Source organism: Motacilla alba, chromosome 2 (assembly GCF_015832195.1).
Source record: "Motacilla alba alba isolate MOTALB_02 chromosome 2, Motacilla_alba_V1.0_pri, whole genome shotgun sequence".
In the NCBI taxonomy this organism is placed as follows: domain Eukaryota; kingdom Metazoa; phylum Chordata; class Aves; order Passeriformes; family Motacillidae; genus Motacilla; species Motacilla alba.
Window position 1 is genome coordinate 35662474 of NC_052017.1, and position 21141 is coordinate 35683614.

The window sequence follows — 21141 nt, forward strand, 5'->3', positions numbered from 1 at the left end:
ATAACCAGGGCAGAAATGGCATGGAGGTATTCTAGCTCAGATGTTAAGGTTACTCTTACTCCATTATAAAGTAGCAATAAAAGAAATATTTTTCAGGGGAAAAGAATTATCAGTATGTGCTGCCTGCTCATGAAAATATGTAAGTCTAGCAAAGAAAATGCAACAGTGCATCACAGAAAAATGGTGGCTCAAACAGGCTTCGAAGTCATCACCACTATTAGTTTGAGACTGAATATTAAGTTTCCAAAGTAGTTTTTTTCCTGAAAACTTAAGATATGCAGCTAAAACCATTTTACTCCTTTTTATACAATTTCCTTTTGTCCCTATGAGATCTGACTCTTCCAAAGTGAATGAATACATGTACAGTGAAGGATTAACATATCACTGATTTTTTTTTCTTGTTTAAATAATTCTGTGTAGGCAACACAATTTATTGGTATAAAGTAGGATTTATGGTAATATATTTTCTCTTCAAGACATAAATAAGATTTCTTAATAGTTTTCTGTAATTCATTTTCTTACAGCATCACATTCTCATACATTTACTAGCGTAATGCATCTGCTAGAATAGCAATTGCCTACCCTGAACACTGAAAAAGTCTTCAATACTAACAATCCAATCTGTTAGAATCTTCTTCCACAATTCATTGTCTACATCTTGCAGCCTTTTACCTTCCTATAGCATATGCTGGATTTTACAAAAGAAAAAAAAAAAAGAAAACTAAAAAAATCAAATTTACGTAACAGAAACATACAAGGTTTCAAAGAATATGAAAGCTATCAAACTAGAAAAGTAGAATGTTATACTGAAATAATTATATGAAAATTTACAGAAGGCTACAGGTCTTTATTTTTCAACATTTCCCCTTACTTCATGTTATATTGCCTTCATTTTCTGAGAAGTTAACTTTTCAGTCTCTGGTGGTGATAATTAGAAAACGAACTGCACATATGTCTGTTTTTTTAATGTGGACAGAAATTATGTAATTATTCAAATTATATCAGAATTTATATTCAGAAAATTGGTTGTCAGTCAGAAGTGTCTTCTTTATAAAATGACAAAATGACTCCGCTAAGAGCAGATGAATTCTAACATGAATATCCACTTACAAAATTCTCTCTTCTGTTAACACATTCTCAACATTTAGTTGTCTCTGCTGGAGTACCTTCCACTAGAAAGCCTTAGGATTTTTTTTCCACTGCAGAGGAGCTAAGAGAAATAAAGAGACCAAAATAAAGAACCGGCTATGTGAGAACATAAAGGATTTGCATTTTAAAATTTCTGCTGCCTAATAAAATATCAATATGCAGAGAAAAATGTTTTACGTATATTTAATGCCAGTTACCTCAAATACTCCCCAGGAGTCTCATGATACAACTGATTCTGTTGGCAGAGCCTTTTTGAGGAACCTTCTTTTAGGAGCTCAATGGATGGCACAAGAGAGGAGAGAAACACTCACTAATGCAGGTGATATTCAGAAGGCCTATCTAAGCTAGAAGTTATTTTTCTAGTGCTATCCATGTAGCAGTTGCATAAATGTTCCAGATACAGACATACACGTATACATGCACATATAAAAGTTATTGTCAGTGTGTAAGTTACTACTGTCCTGAGACTGAAATAATTTATGTAACATCTGTTTTCATATTTTTTCTAATTTTTTCTAATTAACATGCATATTTAACACATAAATGCTCAGACCACCTATTTTTCTGCTGATTTTTTCCCTTTCCAAAGTCATGTGTTCCTGTGGGGTGCTCAATATAGATGAAGCATTAAATTTGTTTGGAGGAATAGTGGGTGCATAGTAAACAAAATAGTTCAGACTATCTAAAAGAAGAAAATATGCTAAGAAAATAATTTAAAAATGGGCTACAATGGTGTCTAATATAAAAATAAAGGGACTTTCCAAAAAACCCTAGTCTTCTACTCGCTAATCAAAAGTAGAATGTCACTCACCCCCCAGTCCTACCCAAGATATGTAAAATCCTCTAAACGTTCATTATTTCTACTTTCAGCTTGTACTAAAAAGCAGGGAGTAAACCTGTGAGCCTGTGAAAATCAAATTTTAGTGATGTAAAACGCCACAGCTGTAGGGTTTTTTTCACTTCTCATTGTCAATACTTAAAATATTCACTTGACACTAAATGGTTCAAAGCACTGAAAGTCAACTACATCAGAAATAGATTTAAAATGACAGCAAATGTTGCTAGTACATTGTGCTGTTCACATAATACCAAATTGTTAAAGGTAAGTTCAAAATCTAAAACCTTGAGAAGACGATAAATTCAGAGGAGTGGAAATAATTTATCCCATTATATTTACAGGACTTAGCAGAAAAAAGTGTATGTTTACATAGCCAAGATCTTCCTTAGCAAGCCTTAGAACTGTGAAGATGTTTTAGTCCATCTTCCTCCTCCCATCTTGCCACAAATCTAAAATGAAGAGCAATAAAAGCACACACCATCCTTTCTACATATACTCTACATTAACACTGTTTGCTGTATATCAGGTACATTCATGGGAAGTTAAAAGCCATAATGCAATTCAAAACACAAGAAGAGGTGGGAAGGATAAGATCTTTGCTGTTTTGCTATTCATGACAGAAGTCTACTCATCCCTACAAACAGCATGGCCATCCTGTTCAAGCCTAAACTGACCCATTTTTGTCCTCCTGGGTCTGAAAGTCTCTCATGAAAGTCTCTCATGCCTAAAAGGTCAGACATTCCTGAGCTCATCCCTCCTTAGCCACTATGAAGAGAGACACATATTCCTTGTTTGTTAACTCGCCAGTAAGAAATGATCACTGCCTCTCACCATTAGCTGTAACTATCTTATCTCAGCACTTTCTCTCTTCGGGTTTCATGAGATGCAAAGTTAGGAAGACAAGTGATCCCCAACTGGCTGGTGATCCAACAAGGAGATCACAAAATGCTGTACTTCCCACTTTTAAGCAACCTGTTCTTGAACTGATGAGATTGGCACTACAGTTAACTGCAGGAGGCATTTATCTTTCTTCTTGTTAGCCCCTTTGCAACCTCAGAAACATACATATTTTAAAACAGTAACCTTCTCAATTGCTGTGAAAAGGAACAATCAGTCTTTATGTTCCCAAATCAGAAGTTGGACATGTTAAATTTCTTCTGAACACTCATACACAACAACTAACCTCTAGGTAATCCTCTCAGAGTACAATAAAAATTAGGAATATGAACTCTCCATTCATACCTGAAGAACAATTTGACACATTTTAATATCACAACTAAACAAAGTGCACCTGATGAATATATAAATACTACAATCTCTTGACTACAGTTATTACAGGTGGGGTAGACTTCAATGAAACTGAAACCTGGGTCTTTGCCAGTATTTACATGGAAGAGCTTAGCAGCATACATTCTGTGAGCAAAGCAGGACATTTAATACAGCCAAAATCTCCGCAATGCTCATATTTCCTCAGCATTCTGTTGATATTGTCCAAACTGAAGCACTCTTCAGCTCTTTTGAGCTTTCTACACATCTTCCTTTAACTTTGCTCATGTTTTTAACACAAAAAGTGTTTATCAGTTTGAATACTTACAAATGCAGATTTGTAAGAAGTGTGAACAGGAATTAATTAATGCATCAAAATCCAACATTAATTCTCAATCTTGCCCCAGTTAGAAAGCACCTCCTTGCTGGAAATTCCTCATTTGGCTGGTCAGATTGCTTCTTTAGTGAATAGCTTCTTCACCAATGCTGAAGGCAGTGTTCCCTCTTTCCAATCTTGCCCTTCTCACTTTGGGGAAAGGCTTGACTTGTACTTTAGATTTTAGCAGTAAATTCTGAACTAAAACTTCATTAGCTTTGAAATTATCTCAGTTATGCTACAGCTACCATGAACGCATCTTAATTCTTTCAGGTGACCCAACAGTCATAGTTCCTATTGTACTTATCATTAATATTAATCTGTGTATTAACTAAAAAGGTATAGTGAAGACAGCTTCCTAGAAACCTTGCTGATTTTTCCCTTTGCCAATTCTAGCAGGCCAGGGACACAAGATCACCAAAAAATAGAAATGCAAAAAGCATCCAAAAAATGCACTGCTAATAAGAGAGGATGGGGTCAACATGAGGTTCTTAAATATATAACTGCAGCATCTCTTCTACATAACTTTGTTTTTAAGTACTTGCCACTGTAACTGAGCTCTCTGCAGTGCAGAGCAGCAACCTGACTACTAGACCCCATAGGTACAAGCACTGCAATAACCCTTGCATAAACTAATATAGTTACATTTCAGAAACACATTTTCATCGACCGGGAATCAAGTCCGAACCAACAATTTGTATCTGATTAAGAAATTTCTGACTATCAATTTTCCTCAATTTTTGCTGTCAGTTACATTTATAACCCTCTGGTTAGAGATTTGAGGATAATGGCATTAAAAAAAGGCTGAAAAACCTTTGGTTTTGCTGGCATTAGCATTGTCAAATGCTCAACAAACCAGTATATTCATTTACCTAGTGAAGACTGCCTTTGGAACTAACTGGAAAAGGTGGTCAAAATAGTAATGAAAGCTTTTTCTATGGAAATAAGCTCACATATATGCTCACAAAATATGGGACCAATCTACAAAATATTTTGCACATATACACATACAAAACTTCTGTCAAGTGAAATTACATTTCCAAAGCCTATCAGCTGGGTGAGTGCCTATCAAGATTCAAGAATATCAGGTTAAAAGGCACCAAGCTACCAGTACATTAACAAAGAGCTATCATCCCATCTATTTACTTCCTCTTCATGAAACTGGGACCACAAAGCACCAATTACAGAAAGAAGTACCACTATATATTATGCTTCATCAAGACTCGACTTTTGGCTGCTGCAATTGGGGTATATTAGGTTAACAAGTGGATATATGAAAGCTGTGTATTTAGTGCATGACTTTTTGGCCAGGGAATCAAAGAGATTCACCTCTATAAAAACAAGAGAACCTGCTTGGATAAGGTTTGCATGTTTTCAGCTCTTTAAGTGTCATTAGCACCTTCTTATCAGGTGTTTGAAGAAGTCTAGGCTACACAAATAAACCTGAGCCCGGAACAAAATATTTACCTTTAAACTACAGTAGTTTAGAACACCTGCTAAAGGTATCATAAAGATCACTAGAGGAAAAATCACTCCCTTTAAAGACTGTCTTTATTTCTTTCTGTCTTCTCTCCATGGTCACCTGAACTTCTAGACTTGCAAGAATTGCCAACATATTTGGCCTCTGATTCTCAGACACATAACCTTGCTCATGCACCCTTGTACATCATTCTCTTTGAGGAGCACATCTTTCCTGCTGTAGATACTAAAATTGCTGTAAGCATCACAATTTCTCTGGTGACTTTAAATCCTTCATCACAGCCACGTCTAATTGGAGATTTTCTGCCTTCATCAGCAAACCAGAATCCCAGTAAAATGTAGACATGTAAAATTCACCTACTCATGTGGACAATGGATGAAAATATAAAGTAGGAGAACCTACTTCTTCAAAAAATCAGAAGAGAAACACATTACAATCACACCTTATCTAGAAAGATGGGGAATAGGTCTGTAGCTTTGATTGTTCAGCCCTTTCAGTTGTGAAGGGCAGCAGAAGTATCATGAACTTCATGCTGGTAGAAAGTTACGCAAACTGTGTTATGCCATATTCATATAGGAAGGATGACCTGAACTGAGCTCATTACTGTCAGACAGCTGATGGATGAACTCCCTACCACTGTCAGATTGTTTTGTTTTCCTAAATTCCACTTTTCAAAATTAATTAATTGAAAGCATTTAGTATATCCTGATATACTAAATATCTTGAACCTTAACTCACTTGATAACACTTGTTTCTACCTGCTCTATTTTGAAGCACATCAAGAAAGAAGTAATTAAACCTTTGAATGTAGACAGGCATGATCTCTTCCTGTGCCTGCTTTTAAGGAAAGATGGATGAAATGACCGTCTCATCCATAAAGCCAAGATAAAACAGAGCACTGTGGCCATCTTGATCACAATGCCATGAAGAAAATACCACTGTTCATTTGTTCAAAACCTCTGAAATATTTATCAAAATATGATCACATTCTGTGGGAGAATACACGCAAGTTACTGACTACCAGCAGTTGGAAAGACAAACACAAACACATGCAATTAGGTAGCGTGCATGTTCATCTATTTTAAGAGATACTGTCAAGAGCCTTGTTGACTGAAGTGCCTTTCATAGGCCCCCCCAATACAATAGGAATACTTTTGTCCTTTTACTTCCGGTATCACTGTCATATTAGGAGACTATTTCCTTTTTTTTTTGTTCTGTCCCATCTTGATAATACTCCACATGGTAAGGGGGTTACTAATTCAGCCCAGCCACTAGAGGAGCCAAGTTGAGTCTGTTTATATTAAGAGACTGACTTGGTAAGCTGCAGGTCCCCAAAAAGGATATAGAAAGCTAGCATTTTACAATGATTTACTGAAAGCAGCAGCTCGTTTTAATAAAACCATCCCAAAACATAAAATTGATTGAACCAACTGCTGTGCAGGGCATACACAACAGCTGATCAAAATCATTCAAGATTTTTATTCCTAGAATATCTCCAGAGCTTGTAGAGTTTTTCCCACTTTATTATTTCAGTTCTGATATACAACTCACTTAGGCAAGCAGAAAAATTAAGGCTGACTGATATTCTGATATTTTTAACCAAAAATTCAGATAAACTCAAAATAATCTCCTGTGTGAAAAATCAAAATGAAAGCCAAATATACTCGATAATCACCAGCAGTTTTCATCATGTAAAGACTAACTATTATCTTCCCAATTATCCCTCTTCAAGTGATATAACATCTTGATTAATTGTATCCCAAAGTAGTCCACAATACCCCATACAGATTACTCCAAAGGACACATTTCTTCCATTTCAAAAGGTTTTAAAGGATAGATTTGTAATAGGATAGCAACACACACACATACACACACACACATATATATATAATTACACACACACATATATATATATAATTGTGCTTTAAAAAGGCAAGAAAAGATGAAAACTTTTTCCAAATTCCAAAGATATCATCGCTAACTTTACCTTCCCTGCACAAAATATCACCCAGAAGAGTTTATCTATTTTGTTGAGCATAACAAGTAGTTCACCTTTTCAGAGTGTGCTGCACGAAGCTTTCCCTGCCTTTTATATAGTAAAGTAATTTTATGGTATTGTGTCACAATGAAGGACAAAGATAAGCCAACTGTTTAGATTCCTCTCCTTTATGTTGTGGCTTTGATCACTAACAATGCTGCATGAGCAGCCAACAGAAGGCTGACATTTCATAAAATATGCAGTGATAAAAACTAATACTGTAGCATCTGGGAGCGATATATAAAATGCAGAAATACACCTAATAACTGTGATCTTAAATTACAAGTTACTAAAAGCTAAATAAGCAGCATACCTAAAAGAAAGATTAAGACAGGATTTTTGTGCTTCTGCTCCTAAAAATAAATTTTAAAAAAATTAATCCAAGATATGTTATCTATTATTCTTAACAATTCCTCTGGTTCCCTTGTAGCTTAAAAGCAGCCTTGTAGAAGAGTGCTTTTTTTTGCCATATTATTAGGTATTAGCAGAAGCCAAACACATTATAAGCCTTCTTCGTGCTATATTAATGCTCTAATGCTTTGTGAAGTCCCCTTTATTGTCTTTTTAAAAATATCAATCACACAAAACACACATAAAACCTGATGACTGATTCTTCACTGTTATGTAAAAAAGCTGAAGCTGTGTGATGACAAAAATAAGTAAAAATCCTTCCAATAAGCTGCATAAATGAAGTAAATCTCGGAGTAAAAATTACATTATTTTAATTTATTTACCTTAAGAACTTTAACAACCTACAAGACAGGCCACATAAAATGGAGGATTACATCCTAGAAAGCAGTGAATCCCTAAAGAACTTACAAGTCATTGTAAATAACCAAATGCTTTTTTTGCTCTTACTATGTTGCTGTAGCTAAGAAGCTAAAAACAATCCCTGGGTGCATTACAGGGAAATATATGGTAGTACTAAGGACCTGAAATTATCTGCACATATGGCATCACTGGAATGCTACAACCAGGCCTGGTATCTTTAATTCAAAAGGAAGTTGAAATTAAAAGGGCCAAAAAAGGAGTTACAAGAATTACAGTCAGGAAATCCTTCTTTTTATTATGTGTGTGAGATGGACAAAAGATCGGTATATTTAGTTTATATAACAACATTAGAGGTGATTTGATGGAGATCTATAGCTTAGTACATGTGGAGAAGGTGTAATAGCAAATAACTATCTAAACAAGCATAGAAAAGGATAGTAAGACAGAATTACTGAAAAACATCAGACAAATTAGATCTAGAAATACCACATTTTAATTATTACATCAGGTTAGACAGTGACATAATGCATTTTTTTAAATATTAAATATCAAGGTAAAGGTGAAGTAATGATTTGTATTTTTTTTAATGATTAATACTTTACCTTAATTTGCACCAAAGATGGAATGCATTGCCAAACATGAAACGGAAAGTTTAATATGAAAGAAACTGCAATACTCAATTAATTTTAGAAGATAGTTTTATACAAGATCTCTGTTCTGATTTATGATTCCATGGGCCATACTTAAACGCAATTACTCAATATAAAAATTACTTTATCTAATGTAACATAAAAATAATTTTAGGAAAGGGTGCAACCGTGCGCCATCAAGAAATAAAGTAGGAGTGACTTATGTGGTGCAACAGGTTGTGTAGCTACTGGTCATCCACAGGTGTAAGTAACATTAATATGAAGCTGAAACAACTGCTCCAAATAATTTGAATATAACGGTGCAAACATTTGCTTATGGCACTAAAAAATGGGTAGGACTTCCTCAGCATAGTTATGAGATCTAGTAAAATACAAGGTCTAAAGGTCTCATTGTGCCAAGGAGTACATAATGAATTCAGCTTTTTAGTATTAGGCCCTCATTTAATAGCAGGGGAAAAGGAATCATGTATCAGATGAAAAAAGAATGTAAGAGAAAATCCACATTTGGTGCCTAAAGAACTGTGAAGCATATTTTTGGTCTGAAAACATACTGAAATTAAAGTTTAAGTACGTGGGAGGCAATTGTCCTTGTGGTTATAATTAGGGTCCAAATTTAGGGACTTCAGCACTTAATGCATACCCACCCGCCTGTTATTCTTACCATGTTTTTTTATGTCACTTAATGGAGAGGAATACTCTTTTCCCACCTCATATTTACATCAAGGCTATTTAATTTCTTTAGGCTGCTATAATAGGTTAAACAGCCATCTCAACATCACTCTTCATCTCCCACTGGACAACGAATGGCATTATAAGACTGAGAAGAGATGAAGGAATATTTACATTCATAATGTTCTTGACTACAAAATTTATGTAAATTATGATTTTTATATTTGCAAATACTATAATTTTCAGTTTCAATAAATACTTTACTACTCTTTCATCATTAACTTTCTATGTACATTACATGGAGAGAAAAACGAATGAAAATAAAGAAACTAACTGCTGTGATCAGAGAGGTACAGGTCTTCTGTAAAATTTAAAAAATACTTTGTTTCCTAACTGATCTTACCCCTGTACAGACAGGGGGCTGGACTACACCTCACTGCTCATTTGAAGTATGCAAAACCTACAGAGGATTTTAAGCAGGTAATAACAAAATCAGATTTTGCGTTGATGGCTTGTATTTTAACCCCACCAAAATCTAACAACTGTATTGCTGAGGAAAATTACTTTTTTCCCTCATCTGTATAAACAGCATTTTTTTAATTCATTGAAAAATCACAATGGAAACACTAAGTTAATTACAGAACTGCATGTAAGGTTTGGGAACATGTTTACAGATGTTACACAAGAATGAAAAACTCCAAAATATCAAATTCCATTAACTAAGCTATTGCTCCACCAAATGGATAGAATTATTTTTAAATATCCTTAGAGTGGAAAAAGAACTTTTCAGTTAAGAAGAACATAAATCTCTCATACCTCTTGTGAGACATACACACAAACACTGTGTATTTCTATGCATACACTATCATGATTTTTCTGTGATGGTCAGCTAAGTATTTCCTTTAATTTTATAACATGCAACTCTGACTCAAAAAATCTCGGCTTCCAGAATGAAAAACTGGCAAATCAAATTGGTCCAAATATTCTGACATATTTTTAAATGAGGAACTTATTTTTTGTGTGTTTTGGTAAGAGCTTAGTGTGACATTTTCAGACTGCAAATGCAAACATATGAAATGAAACAACTCCCAACTACCACAGTCTCAGATACATATGTTGTTTTTAAGGAAGGTGATTCCTTGATACCTGGAGAAGCACTATGAGAATGAAAAAAAAGCCACACATCTTAAGGAAGTAAAATTGGGCACATAAGATGAGTTGGATCAGTTCTGTGTATAATGAAATTGCTGGTTATATATGTTGTTTTTCAAATTACTCAGCTTGTAATCAATAGAAGACAAAACTTGAAATGTATGGACTGTATATATATTCAAAGACATATATTTTAAAGAAGAGTGAATTTTCTGGTCTCCCTTAGCTTTCTAATAAGCTGTGGCTTGTAATAAAAATTAATCTAAAAGGACTTCAAGATTCTGTTCCAGTTTGACAAGTGGAGGAGTACAGACTCAGACAATGGCCCAAACCATCAGTGTCTTCCATTAAGTATCACTTCCCTTTTCCCAATTACTTGAACCAATTAATTTTTCTTTGTAAAGTACTACATTTCCCAAGCTTCTGCTGAATGCCTGGCAGTAGGGAAGTCAGTATCACTGCTACACCAGACCAAATTGTGGCTACCAACCAAGAAACCCTTCCTCTAACCCTACAAATACTGTGAAAAGACGAAGTTATTTTGTGGGGCTTTTAACTGCAAAACCTTGAGGGATGTTAAGAAGACCTTCCCAAATTCAGAGCTTGTTTGTACAGGAAACAGGGAAAACAATCTGATACCACTCCCTAGTACTTGCCACAGAAAAAATACTGAAACTTCAATATTAATTATAAAACTTAAAATAGTCACAAGAAACAAGATGCTGGAAGCAATTTTACTACTGGCAAAATCTTAAATGCAGCTTTTACTACAACTCTTCAAAGAAGCTTGCATATGAAATATGCATTGTCCGCAAATTACATATTCAAGAAAGAAGTAACACCTGAAAAGTAGTGTCGGAAAAATTTTAAAAATTGCATTAGCCAAATTTTCAAACAATTGAGGAGCATAAGGCATAAGATCCTTATGTAGAGTAAAAATGTCGTGAATGAGGAACTTACTTTTTTACATTAAATAGTCCATCCCTTTAATGATGTTTATTACAGTATGTTTTGGAATAAGAAAAATATTTTGTATGGGAATATTTTAATATTTACATGTGTCTTTGCTAAAAACTAAGCATTAAAGTAAAACAAACACATGATTTTTTCCCCCTAAAATGCTACAAAACCATGCAGGTTTCATAACTATAGTTTTCATGTACAGAAGTAACCACAATTCCATTCTATGTTTACATTTCATTCACAAAAGTGCATTTAATAGGTTAAATGAATCTAGAAATACAATTAGTCACTCACTATTCTTCTAGCTGGTCACTATTCACCTAGACCAGTTTCACACTATAAAATATTCTCAACTGCAGCACTAAATCATGATTAGACATAACTAGATACTGATTCACAACTTAAACACTTTGCCATTTCCTTTGCTTTTGTCAAAACTTACTTTTTACACAGCAAATGTTTTAAAAAATTTTAGTGCCAAAATCCAGCTGAAGGTATTGGATGACTTTTCTGCTATAAAAACCAAACCAAACTAAACATCCCCAGCCCCAAAACATTCCACCAAATTCCTATTCTTTTCAAGTAGCTCTATTCATGCTGAGAAACTCAGTAACAGCCTGTCAATTCAGGAAAGTACTCCTTTACTTCCTGTAAGTTAAATACTTTCCAAAGTCCGAGTCTAAAACACCAAAAAGAAACTAAGTGCAATCTGTGCTTTCAAGAGCAATGTGTAATTAAGGTCTTCCAACCATTTACTCAGGAAGAAATACTGTTGCTTCTGGATTTTAAATTAATTAAAATCACTTTCCTGTCAGATGGTATGAGTGTCTCCAAGCAAGACTGTCTTGATCTACTTTTTGTTGGTACATTCTATGGGAAGAATACATTCACTTAAAAAGAAGCACGTTTTCTTCCTTTTCTACCCCTTACTCCTCTCTGCCAAATGACAGAATAATGATTTTTTTTCCTCAGATCCAATTGGATCCCATTACAAAGTACACTTCTGGATTTTAAAATAATCTAGATTAATGTGCCAAAATACATTTAGAACATTTATAATATAGAGACATTCTTGCACCTGATCTACAATTCCCTTGCAAAAAATTATTAATAGTGCAAGTTTCAAGATACAGGTAACCTTTTCTATAAGTCTAAGGCATGCATGCTACTTAACAAAAATGATAAAACAACATTCAACCACTTCCTGTAAATCTAGTTGAACCATTCATACCAGAATCAACTCTTACTACATTAATGTTTATGAGGAAAGATGTTAGAGGATCAGACACTTAATATGGAGGAACCTACTGCAAAAGTTGGTGGCAAGATTTTAATTTTTAAAAATTATAAATCTGTAGAAATTATATAAAGAAAGTTGCAAAGAAAGTGTTTAATATGAAGTTATGTAATATACATCACTCAATGAAAGACTGAACAAAACCAGATGAAGCTGCTCAGAAAGTTCTGAGTTTTATCTAAGTTCCACAGTAATTTATTCAAATATGACGGAGTGCTGATAATATACAATAACTTCTGCCCACCATGGCTTCTATCACCTTAGAGAAATGCACAAAGGTCTATATTTACTATATATATTTATTGAATAAATAGCACTAAGCAATGTGTGCAGGGTCTTAAATTACTAGGCAGTTGGTCATCACTGTCACTTTAATTTGGCTTTATTCATCTGCTTTCCATCAAATTACAAATGCTGGCCAGTCACAACAACTGAGAAATGCTGCTGCTTGCATTGCAGATCAGTCCCTAGTACAGGACTCCAACTGCACACGGCTGGCATCTACACTAGTACCTGTCAATATCCTTCAGTACATGTTTAGACATTTAAATCCATATAACTTAAAGAGCAAAACCCACTAAAATTCTGTGAACTTCCTTTAGAATTTGTCCTGTAAGCAAAACATTCTGTAAGTCCCACAGAATTTCTTCAGGAGGAGCAGAGGGAGAGAAAAGAGAGCCAAGGATAGCCATGAAATAGCATCCCTTCCCTTCCAGGGAAATTACAGTCAATATTTTGGAATATTTATTTTGTCCTTAAAACTTTACTGAAACATTAGCACAGCACTAAACATATCAGAGACAACTGTCTGTGATTGTCACATCTATGGTAGGAGGATCACTTCAAATACACCAACACATCATTACAATCTTGTATTTTTTTAACTATACACACCACTGGCAACCCAACTGTTTCTCCCCTCCATCATTCACTTCATGCAAATTTTCTTAAGGCTGCCACTTTTAGTCCTTTAAGAACAATTTAAACAAATCCTTTTTAATAAATTCTGATCAGCATTTATGATCATCTAAGGTAGCACTTATCTCTTACTGAAAACAAAACCAAAGCAAACCAAACCATAAATTAAAGTCTTTTGACCAGGTTCAATCAATAAAACTTGTAACCACTGCAATGTCTCTGAAAAAGTTTGAAAGTCAACAAAATTCAGAATAAACATTACAAAATGAAACTATGTAAGAGACATACATGATACTAATCAGGTAAAATAAAGGCAAGAAGCTGCTTTCCTCAAGTAGAATCACAGAGTGGTTTGGGTTGGAAAAGACCTCTAAAGAACACCTAGTTCAGTCTCTTGTCATGGGCAGAGAGGTGGGCATCTACTAGATTAGGTTGCACGAAGTCCTATCCAACCTGGCCCTGAACACTTCCAAGGATGGGGCATCTGCATTTCTCTGGGCAGCCCATTTCCATGTCTCAACACCCTAATTGTTAAGAATTTCTTGCTTAGATTTCATCTAAATGTACCATCCTTTACTTACAGAGGCCTAAATCCCTAGAGGCCCTGGTATAAAGTCTCTCTCCATTTTTGTTATAAAGCCCACTTTAAAGTACTGCAAGGCAGAAGTTAGTTCTTCTTTTGTACTGGCAAGGGTGGTTTTGTGGTTAAAATGAACTGCAAAGCGAGCACCAAGTAGAATGAAAAATCTCTGCCAGAATCAGCTGGGCTCTGTCCATGGCCAGCTCAAGCTTCAGTCATGTTGCCCCAAAAGGAGGCTCAGGAGGGAAATGAGACAACATGCCAGGGGCAGGAGCAAGGGCAAGGGACACGCAGTGTACAAAGACCACCACCAGAGGAAACTTGAACTAACAAGGATGTGAAGCAGTATCAAATTTGTCAGCTGTAAAAGTAAGTTATCTAACATGGTACAAAGAGGAGAAACAAGAAGGATGTCTGAAGAAAATGGGCTAATAACAAACAGTAGCACTAGTCCTCACCAGGAGAATCAGACAGCTACTGAAATAAAGCTATAGTAACTACTAGTCTTGACTTGATATTATGTACCCTCCAGGGGAACTGATATAACCTGATTTCAGTGCTTCACAAAATAACTCTCGATCCCAGACCTGTTCTTCCACTGCTTGAAACTGCATGTCCTGCAAGTTTTCTATATCTGAGAAAAAAGTCCTTATCTTATGCATATCTTTCTTGAGCCCATCTCTGCAATACAGCCATAAATTAAACACAAGCAAATGGACCACCAACCCTGAAGGAATAGCAACAACAGAAACACTGCAATGAATTAGGTTGTTTGAATTGGTGTGGATTTTTAAAATACTTGTAGGTTCTGTTCATACAGATGTGTGATGACCTCTACAAGCTGCATAGCAGTGTAACAAATGGGTAATTCACTTGCTCCACAAAACACAGATTATAGTACTATTTAAGAAAAGATGCCATCTGTAATAGAGTTGCAAATCACCAGTGCTTTTCAGACTGATAGAGAAGTTTACTTAAATTTAAATTAACTGACAAATTATAACATGCCTATTCTAGAGTCTGTAAGACAATACATAAAATCACTTAAAGATTTCTTCTTAGAAAGCACTGTATTTCAAATTATAAACAAATTATAAATTCCTGAAGTATTTAATTACCCGAGATATTTCATCTGAAAAAGACCCAACATTCAGTTTTCTTGATGCTTCATAACCCAGTTTGTAAAACAAAGACTTTAGAACCAGGCTGCAAGCCAACAATTATCAACTATTATATGGGATTTAACTACTCCCTAAGTCAAAGGAACTATGTTTGAAGCCATATAGTGTTACAGTTTCTTTATAAGTCACTTCAATGGTGAAACTTGTTTGACCAGTTTCAGTATTGTGTCAACACAAAAATATTTGAAACCAAGAAATATTAAGTGAAACCAATCTTGAGAACATTGGAAAAAATTCAAGCAGTGGCAACTACAGGAAAATTAGTAACTAGCATTTAAAAATATTTTGCCTTCAGAGAAATTATCTGTCTTAAATATAGGTTTAACGAATTAGAAATAATAAGTAAAGCACACTAAATGAGCATTATCACTTTTCCACCAAAGAATTCTTAACATTATTTAATTTGTAGTCAGAACAATCTACAGTATACCAGTCCTGAAATAACTGTGCCAAGCTTACTATGAAGCAAGCACATAGATATATAATTTTAGTAAGATTATAGACATCTATACCTAATACTAGGGTTCCTCAAATACATCAATTGTAGTGTTCTTTTCTAAATTAGTAATATGCATTACTTTCTTTAATGAAACTTCTATTTTCTTGTTTTCCTATGAAGAGCTGTAAGAGGGAAGAGGGCCATGGACAGAAGGAAAATGGCCATGGACCAAAATTCACTGTTTGGTAAATGGAAGATGGAGGAAGAAATAAGCGATGCATCTTGGCAGTCTATTTTACTCACAAAATAAAATTGATCTTTCTTTCTTCCTTTCTCATTTTCCCTCATTAGCCAACAAGAAGCACCAGATCTACTCACTACATACATGCTACTTTACTGCATGGCTAAGAAAATTAAGAGATTAAATGGAAGGTAAGAGCAGCATCTTCAGCTTCAAGCTGCATCACAAAGATCAAGACTTGCCTGCAGTCTGGTCCACCACTGAACAAGCACAATACCTCTTTAACAAAGGAAAGATACCTGGCAGGCTACATGGAAACCTCTGCTGCCTGAACCCTTCTTCACTAGCCTGAATGCTGCCTCCAACATTTCGAGTGATAGACAAGGGAAGATCACACTACTGAGCTTGGCTCACCTTGCAGGCACTATGAGGGAGAAGCTGAGTTTGTCAAAAACTTAAAGAAAGATCTCCCAGGTTTGTTCATGAGTTTATAAAGCTTGTCTTACATTAAATGTAAATGAGTTAACCAGAATATTCAAAAGCTTTGAAGGCAATTTTCAAGAACAGTTTTAACTAGTTTTTGAAAGACACCTATTCTCCAGTAATAGGAAAGACAGCTATTTTAATTAGTTTTTCGAAGCAACAAAATAAAAATACATTCCTAGAATTATGTAGATCAGTAAAATTAGTTCATTATAATTACTTACTATAGTGTTATCTTGTAATTTTTTAATTTCACAATGTTAGATGCAATGGAAAATGATCTTGATATAACCTACAAGAAGCAGTCTAAACACTTGGAAATGGTGAAATCATATAATCACATATGCACACACAAAAAGACTAAGCCACCAAAAGCACCAGTCTCTACTTCTCAACTCTATTTGATAGTTCCAAAATCCAGGCACATATCCAGAAGAACTTTCTGCCCCACGTCTGGTCAGTAAAGAAATTGAGGTTAACCTTTAATTTTTAATGTCACCTGCAGCCAGTGACTGCTTTTTCTAATGCAAGTGACAGATAAACAGCAAAACACTCCCAAGATGATACACAAAGCACCACATACCATAAGTGCATTTTTATTTTTATACCAACTCAATTTCTCAAATGGATAACCAATGTTCCTACTAATTTACATTAAGAATTGAGTGAGGCATGAAAATTGTTCTGATGCATAGGCTCTATTTCTTTAATGTACTGCATAGTGTTCTGTACTTTATTGCAACACTGGAAAAAACTAACTACACTTAAAAGGTACAGAAACTACATATCCAAGCTCATATATGTCTTAAAAAATCACTTCAGAAAGGAGTTTTAAATTATCCAGAGAATAGGAAGGAAAAATAACTAATTAAAGGCACTGATGGAAGTCAGAAAAAAAAAAAGTACCTATTAAAATGAGTTTACTGACCTTTAACTACTTGAACAAGTGTGTTTCCATAGACCAACACTAGAACTTTAAATCCACATTACTAGGATTTCCAATTTATAATTCCTTTATACAATTCAATACTATCACCTTAACATTTGCAAGGTAATTCCAAACTAAACAGAGGGAATATGGCAAATTGAGGTAATATAGTCTAGCTATTTAAGGCCAAATTGGCAAGTCTTTAACAGTAAACACTGTATCATTACTAAACACTGCCATGTTGTTAATGTTAAAGAGAGGTTTAAATTAGAGAGTGAATTGCCCCTTCAGGTCGGGACTTAGGGCATATTATGGGAGAAAGCAAAGAAAAGCTCCCACTGACACGGTCTATGTTCCACCAGTTCTGTGGGAAGCAGACTGCAATATAGTTATCCATCAGTTTTAAAACCAAATACTACAGTCACTATTTTCACTTGTCTTTTAAAATTTAATGCAGCAAACTAGGGATAAAAGAACATGTATTTGTAAAAGTAAGATTTCTTCTGATACAGAAATGGTAAGAAAATAGTTTTTGGACAACTGCAGGAGACACATCGCAAACATTTTTATAAATGTCAAATGTACAACTATGGTATTAATAAAAATGAGGCAAAGTCAGTTTGCTTTTTTAAAAAAATACAAAAAAAATTAACTCACATAGTGGCAAGTGCTCAAACACAAAGGAGACAGTTGTCTTCAGAAGGATATTCTCCACACATTCAACAGGCAAATAGCACTGGGATATGCCCCAGCCACCAGGAGCAATGAGGAAGCTGGAATGGCAGTCCTGGTACCAGACTTCTGGAATTGACCTTCAGATGGAGAATAAATATACTTAATAAAAAAAATTCCTAAGAATAGTTTGAGTTTTTTATTTGATCTAACAGGATTCAAATTAAGGATTCAAGACATAAGGCACTGCATTTCTTCTGGACATTTCAATATAACAAAACCAAAAGTGACTGAAATTAGCTTAAGTATTTTCAAGTCAAGTAAGTACTGTATTTCACATAATCACGTATCAGGAGAGATAGAAACAACATGTAAAGTAAATTCATGTGGTTTAATTTACTTATTTCTAAGATGACAAAAATGACAGACAGACAACTCTAACAACTTGAACATTATGGAGACTTATTCAGTATTCAACCAGAATCTTTTATCAACACGTGACTCTTGGATATTTCTCAGCATTACTTCAATTTCTCCTCCTGTGAATGAACTTCTTAAAAACATATATCTTACAAATTTGTGTAATTTAGTATTTTAGACCTATTTTCTAGAAAGTTGTTTAATCATTGATAAGACCACAAGAAGTTGTATAGGGTTCAACAGCACCTTACAGGTGGTTACATACACACTAAAAATGTTGAAGGTTACAGTTCTAAGAAAAATTTAATAAATGCAACATCAACAACTGATCATCCATCTATTTTTCATTAATTCTCCTTTAACTGTTCAAATCATAAAAAATCACCAAAAATATTCAAACAAATCCTCTTCAAAATATGCAGAATTTATGCAGAATTTTTCAGTAACTGTGAGATGATATAAGTCTACTCACTGCAGGATAAAATTATATTTTAAAATATTTCTTCCTGTTACAAATATGCAAAGCTAATAGTGTTGAATTGGAAACATCATCTTCCCTTTTTAAAAAGTTGGTACTTTACTGTTTCTATCATGTTTTCATCAGGAAATGTGAGAACACAACCATCTAGACACATTTATATAAAAGTCCTAAGTGACACTGATTTTGCAGGTAAATACCCAAATAGCTCCTGAAATCTGACCGATGTTGAAATCTGATGGCTGTAATATTACATATATTACAGTGTTGCAATATTTAGAAATAGACCACAAAAAAAGCATACCCACTTGTAAAAAAAAAAAAAAAAATTGGGATTTTTTTATAAGATATTAAATTAAAGGTAATTGTCTACTCTTGAGTATATAAAACAGTTCCAACTGAATAGTGGGTTTGGGGTTTTTTTTTTTGTAATTTGGATTAGCATTCTAATTACCACATACTAGCACATAAATGTATTTTTATTCTAGAGCATACTTTGAGTTATTAAGTCTGGCATTAAATTTTGTAACAAGATGTAATATATCTAATTCAAGAGGGCTTAGAGTATTCCTGTATTACTTATTAATATGTTAAGTGAATGTTTGGACAATTGATTTCAACTAGGTTTTGTGACTAAAACATGTGACAAAATACAATTTTCAAATTACATAGTCCATTTGTCATAACTACTGTTCCTTCTAATTTCTATAGGTGTTAAACAAATTAAACAAAAAAAGCCACACTGACTAAATAAAGAACAGTAACCATTTCAGAATCTAAAATAAATCATCAGCATTAGTAAATGTGTCCATTTAGCCACTAGCAAAGCATCCTTTACCATTCTGCCTTCCCGTTGCTTTCCTTTGCTTTTAATACCCTCCTTCCTGCACTTCCACACAAACTCTGTATGTGTATATTTGCAGAAGACTTACTACAGTGAGACCACAGTCTTGTACTGAAGCAATAATGAACAATAACAAATGCACTGCTCGAGTATCACAAGCCACCTCAGTCACAGGTGGACCCAAACGGTGACTGGTTGGTTTAATAAAATCAATATTTAAGACACTAATCCTGTAAATTCCTACTAAAACTACAGAAACATCCCCAGCCAAAGGCTTAAATAATGTTCATGTAGCAAAATAAATAGAAAATATTACTCTGTGTAAGTTCTGAAAACAGAGGTGATGACAATGTATTTCACACCAGTTCAACACAATGATTTTTGTGTGATTCATACAGTTTTGACAGTTTTTTCAATAAGTTAGACTGAAAAATGGTCTCTACGCCTGCACTGATGTTTTCTGAATTACAAACAAGTCGGATAGACTAGGGAGAATGGGAAAAGTATGATCTCCATTTGAGCATTTGGCCTAGCTGAAATCAAAAGATGAACTTACTCTGCATATGAGGAAAATTATCTCAGAAAATGAAAAAAGATGAAGACATTAATAAGTTAATGAGTAACTTCCAAAACAGAATAGAATATTACGTTAAGATTTTTATTATCATGACAAAAGATTTAAAGGTTTTTTTTCCTTGAAAAGTAAGAAAAAGGAACTTTTCAACATGAGCTATTAGTAAGCACAAACAGAATCTGCCTGTATTTTAGCAAAAGTGATGGCATCCTCATGTAGACAGCTCATTTTGAAGGATACCTACTAGACATTTCTGGAACCTACATGAGGACTGCATAAATCAATACCATCACAAATGCAAACCATCTGTCAGATGTCTTGAACATCATTTACAGAAAACAGTCTTCAATATATGAATAAAGTCTTAAATATATGAATAAATTAAGGAAATAAAGGTATTTCCTTACTTGCACAAATGCCTCCACTCCCACATATGATGGAGGAGAGCAGGAATTCAGTATCATATGTTAGTAGAAGGTTCCTAACAACTAGAATTACTCCAGTGTTTAAAGGAGTAGGTATCATGAAGCAAACACAGATAATCTGCCTTAAACCTCTAAATGGAAGTGTTTAGAGAAGCTACTTTTTCGAGGTAACAAAACAGGTACAATAGTACATACCTTTTAAAGAAGCATTTCTGCTTCCCAGTCCACTAGCCACATAACTATGTTCTGCTTGGAAGACTGAGAACATGAAAACTTCCCAATGCTTTGCCACTTGCTCTCAGTAAGCCT

At 34.5% G+C, this 21141-nt stretch overlaps 1 protein-coding gene across 5 annotated transcripts in view; it reads right to left on the minus strand.

Annotated features, from left to right (window-relative positions):
* The window catches only part of TBC1D5 (TBC1 domain family member 5), a 316933-nt gene that overhangs the window by 229315 nt on the left and 66477 nt on the right, over window positions 1–21141 (minus strand). For 4 of the 5 annotated variants that reach the window (XM_038126956.1, XM_038126960.1, XM_038126958.1 and 1 more), the window contains exon 3: window positions 18077–18231. The exons of the other annotated variant lie outside the window; for it this stretch is intronic. The gene's annotated coding sequence lies outside the window, so the exon portion shown is untranslated. The remainder of the gene's footprint in view (window positions 1–18076; window positions 18232–21141) is intronic. 5 annotated transcript variants of the gene reach the window in all.